The sequence below is a fragment of the Narcine bancroftii genome, chromosome 8, assembly GCF_036971445.1.
Source record: "Narcine bancroftii isolate sNarBan1 chromosome 8, sNarBan1.hap1, whole genome shotgun sequence".
NCBI classification, from domain to species: Eukaryota; Metazoa; Chordata; class Chondrichthyes; order Torpediniformes; family Narcinidae; genus Narcine; species Narcine bancroftii.
Genome location: NC_091476.1, coordinates 41,444,451 through 41,458,273, shown reverse-complemented (window position 1 = coordinate 41,458,273; position 13,823 = coordinate 41,444,451).

Here is a 13,823-nt window from a genome sequence, read left to right as displayed (position 1 = left end):
CTGATCTCATGGAGGTGTAAAAAAGTCACGAGAGGAATAGATTAGGTGAACGCAGAGAGTCTTTTGTTCAGAGTGGGGGAAATCGGTAACCAAAGGACATTAAAGGTGCTATGTGAATCAAAGTCTATTTTCCTCTGTCATTTCTGTCTTTGGGTCCATTGAGGAAGTTATCTATGGACAATACCACACACTGGAATCTTTGTGTAAGGAAGGTGCCCTTCATTTGCCTTTCAGATCTTTTCCCTCTCCCCTAAAATCAGTGCCCTCTCATTTTAGATTCCCTTATCCTGGAAAAAGACTAAGAGAATTTACCTTATCTATGTCACTTCATGATTTACAAGCCCTGCAAAGCCCCCTTCGCTTCAGGGTGAAAAGTCCCAGCCTATCCAAGATCTCCTTATAATTCAAGCCCACCAATCCTGGCAACATTTTTATGATTCTTTCCTGCACTTTTTCCAGCTGAAGGATGATTTTCCCGTAGCTTGGTGATCAGAACTGCACACAATACTCCAATTGCCGTCTCACCAATTTCTTGTTCAGTATTTTACCTCATCTTAAACAGCACAAACATCCTTCTATTCCCATTTTTAGAAATCAAGTTCTCATCCCATTGTAGTGATACTTAGCTTCATTTTCTCAGGATTAATTGTTATATGTCAGGAATATTAGTAATTTTTAAAAAAGCACAAAACTACTGGAGGAATGCAACAGGTCTCATGGTGTCCATAGGAGGTAAAGATAGATGACTGACATTTCGAGCCTGAGCCCTTCTTCAAGGTGGGCAGGTGGTTGAATTTAAAAAATCTGGGGAGGAGGGAAGAAAGGGCAAGGAGAGGAGTACAGACAAAAGTCCTCCATAATTGGACAGGAGAGAGAAGGTAAGAATTGATCGGGGGAATGGGTGGCTCTGGGAATGCAGAGCTGGACAATAGGAGACAGAGGGAAAGGGAAAAAGAGAGAGGGGGAGAGCTAGACAACAGGAGAAATAGGGATAGGGAAGGGGAAGGACAGGGAGTTGGAGGTGGCTAATGGAAATCAGAGAAGTCGATGTTAATCTTCAGATGGAACACAGGGTGTCGTTTCTCCAATTTGCGGGTGTTCGCAGTCTGGCAGTGCATGAGTCCATTTCGGCATGGGAATGGGGGAAGGAATTGAAATCAGGAATATTTGTCCTGTGATATGACCAAAGCTCTTTAATTCCACACTTGGAAACATTTAACATTTAAGAACTTACCTTTGAGCTGCAGCTGGTCAAATGGTTGTGATGTTTTTGTAATAAATGGTAATTCTTCTGACAATGTAAACTTATGTGCCTCCCACCTAACAGTTTCATGCTCTGTATTGATTTAACTGGCTGCTGACTGTTGGACAATGGTATGAAGGAGAGAGTTTAACTGATTGGTCCTTCAGGGTTACGTTTCCCAAACTGGGTTACGCAGAGTGCAGGGAAACGAGATGGAGTAATAACAATCTGTATGGGTGAAGCCAGTGACTGTGAGCCAGAGTCGGTGCCGTGCTGTTGCTGGGGTGATGTGCGCTGTGGTTTCTGGGAGCTGACAGTGGCAGCATGAGGATTTGCAGCGTGTGTTAGAAGGCGACTCCAAAATACCGGTGTCCAGCCTGTAAGCTGCGGTAAGTGAACGATGGGCGGGTTGTGCGTCTGGCAGTATCTGACGTGCTGGTGGTAGTCCAGGTCCGTAGTGGGAACGAGGGGCACTGGGGGTAGCCTGGGCTGCGGCGGGGAACAAGAGGCGCTGGGGGTAGCCAGGCCTCTGGCAGGGGAGCAAGGGATGCTGGGGTTAGCCCGGGCCTCTGGTGGGGCAAGGTCAAGGAGTTCCGTGATTTCCAAGCACTCACCAAAAGGGATCCGTGAGTTAAAAAGTCTGGGAAGCCCTAGCATAGCGGTTACAATGCCAGAGGCCCAGGTTTGAATCCAGCACAGATTGTAAGGAGTTTGTGTGTGTTATCCCAGTGTATGCTGCATTTCCTCCAGGTGCTTCGGTTTCCTTCCACCCTTCAAAAATGTACAGTAGTTGTAGGTCATTTGGGAGCACAAGCTTGTGGCCAGAAGGGTCAGTTACCTTGATGTATGTCTAAATTAATCAATGAGGTGGTTGTGGTTAGCTACTCCTTTTGATATCTTCTTCATTGATAATGTAAAACTGAACAAAAACATGGAGACCATGCAGCCCTTCAGAATTAACTTTGAATTCATACATTTCGGATAACCAGCCTTATCAGTTTATATTAAAACTAAGCATTTCTAGATCATTGACTGAAACGTCTCTTTTTTTTGCTCTCGATGTCTACACACCTGCATTTCAGGTTTTATTTCATAATCCAAATGTTTGCATAAATTTGCTTATCATTCTCATGATTCCAGGTTTGCTTTTTTAAATTATTTCTCTCTTTCTCTGCTTTTATCTCTCACTTTCTGTTTTCCAGGTTTGCTTTTTTTTAAATTATTTCTCTCTTTCTCTGCTTTTATCTCTCACTTTCTGTTTTCCAGGTTTGCTTTTTTTTAAAAATTATTTCTCTCTTTCTCTGCTTTTAATCTCTCACTTTCTGTTTTCCAGGTTTGCTTTTTTTTTAATTATTTCTCTCTTTCTCTGCTTTTATCTCTCACTTTCTGTTTTCCAGGTTTGCTTTTTTAAAAAAAAATTATTTCTCTCTCTGCTTTTATCTCTCACTTTCTGTTTATCTCTTGTTTGCAGATGATACATTTCATCACTCTCTCCCAGCAGGCAACACCATGCTGTATCATTGGTCTCTCCATGTTCACAGTAAAACAGACATCGCCTTGTTCACTCAACCTTCTCTGAATCATTAGACACATCTGATTTCCAGCTTAGCTCAATTTTGATGAAGGATCATTAGCCCACAATGTTGTGTCAATCTCTATAAACTTACTCAAAAAATTAAACCTTCCCTACCTCATATCCCTCCACTTTTCTTACGTCCATGTGCCTGTCTAAGAGTCTTTTAAATATCCCTATTGTGCCACCCTCCACCACTATCCCTGGCAACCCATGCAAGGCACCCACTAATCTCTGTGTAGGGAAATTTACTCCTGCACTCATCTTGCTTAGATGTTCTCTGATGCTGAAGCAAGACACAAGCCCCTTCCCCCCATTCAGATGCTACTTGACTTGCTGAGTGTTGCCAGCATTTTTCATTTTCATTTGCAACCTCTGAAATTGTTTGTGATTAATTTCATCAACTAAAGCTGCAGCTTTCCAAAGCTCACATGTACTGAACAGACCTGTTATTCGGTAGTCACCTTTCCTTCACTGGTCATCTGTGTTCACAAAGAGATCAACTCTCCTTGCATTATTGCAGAGGTGTATTGTTTCAGGATCATCGCTTCAGATTTTTAAATCTCTTCACATCTTGTAACTATTCCACTTCCTGCCTATCCAAATCATACAGGCAAATTAAGTCAAAATGCAGAAATGCTGGAAGAACTCAGCAGGTCTTTCAAGATCCAAGGAGGTAAAGAAATGTAACTATCGTTTCAAGCCTAAGCCTTGCTGTTCCCCCCTCATTTCCTCTAGTTCTGTCCCTCTGTCTCCTTTCCTCCAGCTTTTGCAAACCACCCCTTCTGCCGATTAATTCTCACCTTTCCACTCCTGTCCTATCCCTGTCTAATTATCACTTTTTTTCCACTGGTCTGTCTTTCCCCACCCCCATTCATTCCTTCTCCCCAGCCTTTTATTTCAGGCACCTGCCTGCTTTTCATGCACACCTTGAAGAAAGTATTGGGCCCAAAACCTTGGTTATATACCTTTATCTACTGTGGGTGCCAGGGGACTTGTTGAACTCCTCCAGCATTTCTGTGCTTTAACTCTTTCTTTGGCTTGGCTTCGCGGACGAAGATTTATGGAGGGGGTAAAAGTCCACGTCAGCTGCAGGCTCGTTTGTGGCTGACAAGTCCAATGCGGGACAGGCAGACACGGTTGCAGCGGCTGCAGGGGAAAATTGGTTGGTTGGGGTTGGGTGTTGGGTTTTTCCTCCTTTGCCTTTTGTCAGTGAGGTGGGCTCTGCGGTCTTCTTCAAAGGAGGTTGCTGCCCGCCAAACTGTGAGGCGCCAAGATGCACGGTTTGAGGCGATATCAGCCCACAGGCGGTGGTCAATGTGGCAGGCACCAAGAGATTTCTTTAGGCAGTCCTTGTACCTTTTCTTTGGTGCACCTCTGTCACGGTGGCCAGTGGAGAGCTCGCCATATAACACGATCTTGGGAAGGCGATGGTCCTCCATTCTGGAGACGTGACCCATCCAGCGCAGCTGGATCTTCAGCAGCGTGGACTCGATGCTGTCGACCTCTGCCATCTCAAGTACTTCGACGTTAGGGATGAAAGCGCTCCAATGGATGTTGAGGATGGAGCGGAGACAACGCTGGTGGAAGCGTTCTAGGAGCCGTAGGTGGTGCCGGTAGAGGACCCATGATTCGGAGCCGAACAGGAGTGTGGGTATGACAACGGCTCTGTATACGCTTATCTTTGTGAGGTTTTTCAGTTGGTTGTTTTTCCAGACTCTTTTGTGTAGTCTTCCAAAGGCGCTATTTGCCTTGGCGAGTCTGTTGTCTATCTCATTGTCGATCCTTGCATCTGATGAAATGGTGCAGCCGAGATAGATAAACTGGTTGACCGTTTTGAGTTTTGCAGGCGCCTCAGATTGAAGAGACTGCCATCCGTGCGGTACCGGATGTAAACAGCGTCTTCATTGTTGGGGTCTTTCATGGCTTGGTTCAGCATCATGCTGAAGAAGATTGAAAAGAGGGTTGGTATAATCACAGCATCTGCAGACTTTTATTTTTCAGGCCAATAAAGTCTTTCCTTTGCATTTCCATCTTTATTGGAACCCATCTCATAGTGTAATATGACCAACAGACTTCAATTAAAATAATCTATGGATGATAATAGAAGAAACCTGTGACTTTCAATGGCTTGTTCATTGGTTATTATTTGGAGTACTGTCACGTTTGACTTGTTAAAAGGAGAAGGACATTTGTACTGTTACACCTGCTTTATACTGGCTATATATACTGGCTGATATCGCCTCCAACTGTGCATCTTGACGCCTTACAGTTCAGCGGGCAGCAACCTCCTTTGAAGAAGACTGCAGAGCCCACCTCTCTGACAAAAGACAAAGGAGGAAAAACCCAACACCCAACTCCAACCCACCAATTTTCCCTTGCAACTGCTGCAACCATGCCTGCCTGTCCCGCATCGGACTTGTCAGTCACCAACGAGCCTGCAGCAGACGTGGACTTACCCCTCCATAAATCTTCGTCCGCGAAGCCAAGCCAAAGAAGAAGAAAAATAAAGAAGATACTGGCTATGACAATATCTGAAGTAATAGTACTCTGTCAAACATTCTTTCTCTCCACGTTGGAATGTGGTGATTGCATTATTGAACAAGATGCTTGGTCTATTGATCCGGATGTTCGTTTAAATCACATCATGGCACTTCCTTAATTTAAATTCCAGCAATCGAATTAAGTCTGGAAGACGCAACTCGCATCAGCAAGAGTGGCTGCAAAACTACATTGGCATATCTCCAAACGCAAGTGAGCAGTTGGTCTTGGCATAATGAATCTGGCATTAAAATGTGCGTCACATTGATCTGCTGAGACTCCCTAGTGTTGCTCATAGGGTGCCAAGGCCAAGTAGAATCCTCAAATGAAACAGAGTTGGAATCTGAAAAATAAATGGAGGAGGGAGCAGAAACACAGTGGGACAGATTAAAATTAAACTCTTCCATGATAGCCATAGAGCTTTGGAATTTTTTGCCACAGATTTTGAACGCAATACAAAAAAAAAGTTTTGTTTGCAGATTTACCCTTCACTAATTTCCCAATGATTAATTGGGGAATTAATGGATACAAGATTTATATGCGGCTCCTCAACATCAATCAAATTTAGTAACAGGATTGAACTTACAAATTATCTGCTGAGCTTTGCTGTAACCACTTTAATAAGACGTCTTCTCATGATGTTGTGGATGAAGTTTTGTCTGACAATTCTAGGCTGCTCTCATTTGTCACCCAGTGTTTTGAGATTATGCACCAATGTTCCTTGCACTTTAACAATCCAGCTTATCATTCATTGTTAATGCCAGACTCAACAAGGAGCAAAGCAAACAAAATTGAATGTTATTCAAATTGAAATCCCAATTGTTTTTTGTGATAATCGGAGCACATTCAGAGGCAAAAAAACTATGTATCCATCTCTGTCTGAAACAAGACTTTGATAAATGAATCCTTTTCATTTCTCTAATATATTCTATAGAAATAAAACTTGAAAGTCACAATAAAATTGACTTTCCCGGGAAATAATGAAGGGAGTAGGCCTTTTGGAAGTGCATACTTTCAGATGACAAGTAAACCAAATGCTGTCCTGCTTTTCATGCAGCCTTTCACTACCTTTGGATGCTGCATGGCCTGCTGAGTTTCTCCAGAACTTTGTGTGGTGCTGCCCCACATCTTGGTTCCAAGCCACTATTTGGCAGGGATACTGCCCAATGGTCATTCAACAAGACTTAGAGTGAAATTAATCAGTGAGGCCTTGTTAGAACATAAACATAGGCCCTCCAGGCCAACCTTTCCAAGGAATGAAACTAGTCCCTTTCAGCCCAAATCCGTCTAAACATTTCCTATTGACATACCACTTTAAGCAACAAACTCAATCAGATTCATATTTAAGAACTCTTACTTTGTACATTATTTATTATTGAATATTTATTTTCTATATTGCACAGTCAGTTTGTTTTCTACTCCTTTGTTAACATCTCTCTTTTGTTTATGCATCTTTTAAGTACATTTTTTTGGCACTACTAATTAGTAGCGGCACACAGGAAAAAAGAATCTCTGGGTTGTACGTGATATCATGTACATACTCGGACAATAAATCTGAACTTTGATCTTTGGATAGTTAATTTTTTAAACAAAACTCACAGGGAATGTTTTTCTAAACATAAACTTATATCATAGGTGAAGGATTCACTCTCTTTTGCCTGTTAAATGTTAAATTTTGATCAGTTTTATTCACTATTTACCACAATTACATTAATTAATTACAAAAGCAGAAAACCTTCAATCTAATTCCTGTCTTTTAATAATTAATATATGTGTTTCACTTTAATGACATCACAAATCCAAAATGTGACATGGAAATAAAACCTGGACGGACAGATTGTGTCCGGAAGAAGCTCCCCACTTTCTAAGCGAGTGATAACGTGGCAAATATTGGGTACAAACATTGCAAGGCAGCAATAAGCCACTTCAAAGATGTGTTCAGAAAGTTTGAAAATCTTATGAAAGTCTGTGATGAGAATGTAGAAAGGAGGATGGTCTTGGACTGTAGACCAGAGTGAAACACAGAAGTCTGTAGACATTGTGATTGTAGTAAAAATACACAGCTGGTCTTGCAGTGTCCATAGGAGGTAAAGATACATTACCAATATTTCGTACCTGAGCCCTTCAAGGTATAACCAAAGAGTAAGCAGGCATCTGAATTAAGACTGAGAGAGAAAGGGAGAAAAATGAGAGGAGGAAGAGTCCAGACCAACAAACAAAAAGTGTTAATTGGATATGACAAGATTTGATTTTGGCTCTGTGAAAGAAGACAGAGGGAAAAGGTCACTTTGCAGATGGTCTCAGTCTGGCAGTGTATGAGACCATGGGCAGTCATGCCAGCAAAGGAATGGGACGGAGAATTGAAATGGATGGCCACTGGAAGAACCACACTATTGTGGCGTACAGAGCTGAGATGCACAACAAAGTGATCTCCCAGTCTGTGCCCAGTCTCTCTGATGCAGAGGAGACACAAAGGAAGCACTGGATGCAGTAGATGACCCATGTAGATTCACAAGTGAAGTATTGCTTCACTCGGAAGAACTGTAGATCCTCCACTGAACATCCAGATTAACTGCAGGTTGTGTTTAAACCTGTGAGGTGATGCATTTGGAAGGCTCCAGCGAACATATTCATAATGAAAGAAAAGTTCAAAGGAACTATGGAAGAACAAAGGGAGCTTAGAGTACACACAACGATCCCTGAAGCTGACAGCAGCTAGGGAGGATAGTGAAGGGATACAGAATGCCTGCCTTCATTTGCTATTGCATGGGGGTGGGGGGGGGGGGGGAGTTTAGTACATCTCATATCAGAATCAGAATTTATTGTCATGAAATTTATTGTTTTGTGACAGTGAAACATGCTGGAGAAACATAACCTCTCTCGCAATGTTTGATGAAGAAAAGGACAAAGTAGAGCAGTGTCTGTTGTTCATTGTTAATTCAGGAATCTGATGCCAGAGGGGAAGCAGCTGTCCTTGTGGCACTGAGAGCTCATCTTCAGGCTCCTGTACCTTTTTTTCCAATGGTAGCAGAGTGAAGAGGGCATGGCCTGGGTGGTGGGGGTCCTTGAGGACACCATCTCTTGTAGATTCCTTGATGGAGTGAAGACTGGTTCCTGTGATGTCTCAGGCCAAGTTAACAACCATGTGAAGTTTTTTTTCTTGTCCTGGAATTGGCTCCTCCATACCAGACAGTGATGCCACCATCTCTTCAAACTCCTCATAAAGTATAGCTGCTGGTTATATTAGTTAGTCCAGATGTCTGCATTTCTGGTCAGCATGCTTCAAAAAGATTTGACCACACTGGAGAGGGTGCAGAGGAGATTCACCAGGATGTTGCCTTGGATGGAGTTAAGAAAAGAGATTGGATAGGCTGGGATTGTTTTCCTTGGGTCAAAGGAGGCTGAAGAAGGACCTGATAGAGGTGAGAAAATTTACAAGAAACCTAGACATCTTCTCATGCCCAAGTTCAGAGAGCATAGGCCTACAATGAGGAGTAAGATGTTGGAAAGAATCAGCAGGTAGTGAGAACGCTGAACAACCAAAGGAACTGCTCACCATTCGATACTTTCATATTTCTGAAGCAATGTTTATCTAAATATATGAAAACATGCAGACACACCACCAGACATAAGACACATATAGACAAACAATACATATGCAAGACATGTCTTATGTCTGGTGATGTGTCTGCATGTTTTGCACTGAGGACCAGAGAATGCTGCTTTGTCAGGTTATACTTGTGCAATCTGATGGCAATAAACTTGACTTGATCTATTAGTATGGATAAGTACTTGTTGTCAATGAATCACACATTTTATACTCCTGTGGGCAGATCTTGTTTTGACTGACAAGTGACCTTTGACTCATTACCTCCAACCCGTGAGCTGACCTTCCCTCTTACACCCTCCTCTCCCAGTTCTTTCATACCCAGCAAAGGACTTTCATTAGCTATCAAGAGCTTCATGGTTGCCCCAAAATCATGAAAGATGGTACAGAATGATCATAACTACCTCTTGTCCCAGTATTTCTTTCCATAGTTCAAAGCTTAAATATGGACAATGAACAAACATAACACACCCAAATTTGCTTTCCCAGGAGTGATTGGTTTAGTGGTATTAAATATTCTGTTGTTCAGAGACAGAGAAGCATGTTTATTCGATCTCCAAGTGATATTCCATTACCAAAGACGTCAGCTTCATCTAATCTGCAGTAAAAATGCTATGGCAGCAAACACCTACTGTAAATGTTATGCTTGCATATCATTCACTTGGGATAAGATATTGGTGACATCTTCCTTTACCTGTTTGTGCTATACATGACAGCAGTTTCAGTTCAGATTGCAACAGTACCAGAACAAACACAGTTACTCCTCAATCTAGTGCTTAAAAATTCCTTACATTTCACTCATTACACCAAAGTAAATTAAAATTTTGATCCGACTAGGTTCCACTAACCATGTCATTTTCTCCTGGAGCAACCCAGTAGGTCGAGCAGTGTCAGTGCGAGAGAAAGAACGATCGACGTTTCAGGCCAGATCAAAATGCCGACCATTCTTCTTCTCCCACTGATGCTGCTCAACCTACTGAGTTCCTTCAACAGATTGTTTTCTGTTCTCTTGAACAGTGGTGTCCCTCTGTTTGTTTAGCACAAGACGCAGAAGACGTAGTGGCGGTTTGTCCTTTTCACCACGAGAGCATCTGAAATGTGGAATGCACTCCAGATGGGGTGGTGGAGGCAGCAATCTCACGATATTTAGGGTGGTATGATTAACGTAACAGATAGCACAACGTTATTACAGGACCAGTGGACCACATTTGAATTTGGTGCATTCTCCTCGTCTCTGCATGGGTTTTCTCAGGGTGCTCTGGCTTCATCCCAGCCCTCAAAAACATATGAGGGTGGTAGGTTAACTGGGAAGCACGGGCTGGTCGACTAGAAGGGTCTGTTATGCTGTAGGCCTAATTTTTTTTTTTAAGTAAAAAATTGAGCACTTGATATCATGACAAATATTTATACATATTTATTTTACATTATGTTTTTATGTAATTATTATGTGCTGTGTATTGTGTGTGTATGTGTGTAAACATGGTTCAGAAAAAGCCTGTTCTCTGTTTCGTCTGCAGTCAGAAGATAACAACAATAAACCTAGCTTGAATTTGAAACAATGCGGAATAGAAGAAAAAGTCCACGTGCTGGAGGACAAGGTTCGTGCCTCGATCTGTGCCGTAGTGCTAGCAATCTCCATGAGACTGTTGGGATCCTCAACTAAAAATGCCAAGTTTTGAGCTATCGATTACAGATAACTTCCTCAATGGGGCAAAGGTAGGAAGGACAGAGGAGAAGAGATGACATATTTATATCCCCCACCATGATTTAAAAGGGTGATGGGGGCTTCTAGAGGTTTATCAAATTATGAGTGGCATGGATAGGGTAAACAGTTACAATTTTTTTTAATCCAAGCATAGGGGAAATCTAAAAGTAGATGCCAAAAAATTTAAATGTGACAGGGGAAAGATTTAAAGGTGCACCTACTTCACACAGAGGATGGGAGGTATGTTGAACAAAGGGATAGAAGTGGGGACAATTGCCACATTTAAAAAGACGTTTGAGAGGAATTTTGATGGAAGCATAAATAGGCAGAGAATGAAAGGATGCAAATTATGTGCAGGCAGATTAATTTGGTAATGTAGGGGGCATGGGTATTGTGGGCCAAATGACCTGCTCCTGAGCTCCTCTGTCTGTGCTCTATGTTCTAAGAGAACAACCATGGAAAGAAAGAGAGAAGAAAAGAGCAGAAGGGGAAAGGCAGAAAGAAGGAGACCAAAGAGATGAATAGGAAAAGCTCTTGCACACCTCAAAATACATGACGTTACAACCAAAAAAGTAACTACTCACAATGTGGTATTTTGGTGATGCCTGCATCAAGGCTGGTAAACAAGACTGGTGAAAAATATTTCAGACATCAAAACATACCCAACTGTGAAAAATAACCACTCTGTAAAGGAAGCATAAGTTGTGAATTGTAACAATTTCAATGACAAAGGTTGAGGTAATATTTATGAAGATTCAAATATTATCCTCCAAACTTTCTCATTTATTACAACATTTATGTTCATGATAAGTAAGTTTAGATTGATAAACAACCTTTTATCTGCTGCGTGTCAGGTTTGGAAATCATGCTTTTAGAGTTTTGATGAATGCCCTTCAAGTTACTGACACTTAAATCTGATAAGAAGATTTATAAGATAATGCCTGCAGTGAAATTTTCATTCATGAATAACAACAGTTTGAGACAAATAGGTCAATGCTCACTGAGGAGGTTGCAGATGTCCTCTCTCACACACATCAAAAAGCCCAGAGAGGTCAATCCAATGTAGAACACCAAGAATGCAGACGCTGGTTTCCTGAGCAGACAAAGAATTGCTGGAGAAATTTAAGAGGTCAGACAGCACCCCCTTTCCCATTTGCTGTTTTGCCATCCCTTCCTTATCCACCTATTATCTTCTGCCTGTGGGCCTGTGCTCCTCCATCTGTCTTTCCCCTCCTCCCACCATTTCATTCAACCTCCTGCCTACATTTTGCTCATACCTTGAGCCTGAAATATTGGTTCTGTATCGCTATCTTTCCTTGATGAAGTAGGCTGTTTGACCTGCTGAATTTCTCCAGCTTTGTGCTTTTACTTCAATCACAGCATCTGCAGACTTCTGTGCTTTACTCCATGAGTGGAAATGGCCGGTCAATATTTCGACTTTGAACTTGATAGAGAATTCAGACCTCAAATATTGATTGGCCATTTCGATGCTGCCTGATCTGCTGAGTTCCTCCAGGGATTTTTTTTGTTTATTCAATCCAATGTACTTCTGCTGGCTTTTCAAAGATCAACCCAAAAAAGCAACTACAGTGGTATACATCTGCAGGACATTGGGTATAAAAGTTACAAGGCCATGTCACATTTGGAGTATAGTGTGCAATTCTGTTTGCCCCATTACTGGAAGGATGTGGAAGGAAAAGGCACAGAAGAGATTTACCAAGATGTTGTCTGGATTAGAGACAACGAGTTATGCGGAGAGATGGGACAAAATGGGTTGCTTTCTCTGGAGCGTCAGAGGCAGAAGGGAGACCTGATGTAGATTAATAAAACCATGAGAGGCATTGATTGGATTGACAGTCAGAACCTTTCCCCAGCGAAATAGTGTCACACGGGATAGGTCATGTGTTTACGTTGTGGGGGAGGAAACTTAAGGGAGATGTGTGGGGCAAAGTTTTTTAAGAGTGTGGTAAGTGCCTGGAATAGTGGTGGAAGCAGATGCAATAGGAGCATTTACGAGGACTTTCGATAGGCATTTGAATATGAAAGAGATGGAGTGATTTCTAAAAGGTGCAAGCAGCATATTTTTAATTTGATTTGGTCAGAATGTTCAACACAGACACAGGGGCGGAAAGACCTATTCCTGTATTGTACTGTCCTTTGTTCTACATGTTCTATTAAATTACCCCAGTACATAAAGAGATAATAAATATAAAGGATAAATAGATAAATATTCACTGTTACAGTTAGTGCAAATAAATATTATTTGTGTCGATATATTTTTATTGTGATTCATCTTGAACTTAACCCCTCTCTCTTTCTTGAAACGATTTCTCACTCGCTGGAACAATGGAGTGCCAAAGAGGTTATTGTTGCAGACGCCGAGCAGCTCCTGCAATTGTAAAAGAGTTTCTCTCGAAATCTGTGAGAACTGCTCAGAGCAATGGGCTGGTAGAGTTTGAAGATGAATGTGTAAATTTGTAAGAGGTACCTGATTAATAGTGCAACCATACCTGATCAATAGTGCAACCATACCTGATCAAAGGTTAAACTATCTGATCAATAGTGCAACCATATCTGATCAATAGTTAAACCATACCTGATCAATAGTGCAACCATACCTGATCAATAGTGCAACCATACCTGATCAATAGTGCAACCATACCTGATCAATAGTGCAACCATACCTGATCAATAGTGCAACCATACCTGATCAATAGTGCAACCATACCTGATCAATAGTGCAACCATACCTGATCAATAGTGCAACCATACCTGATCAATAGTGCAACCATACCTGATCAATAGTGCAACCATACCTGATCAATAGTGCAACCATACCTGATCAATAGTGCAACCATACCTGATCAATAGTGCAACCATATCTGATCCATAGTTAAACCATATCTGATCAAAAGTGCAACCATATCTGATCAAAAGTGCAACCATATCTGATCCATAGTTAAACCATACCTGATCAAAAGTGCAACCATATCTGATCCATAGTTAAACCATACCTGATCCATAGTGCAACCATACCTGATCCATAGTGCAACCATACCTGATCCATAGTGCAACCATATCTGATCCATAGTGCAACCATATCTGATCAATAGTTAAACCATATCTGATCAATAGTGCAACCATATCTGATCCA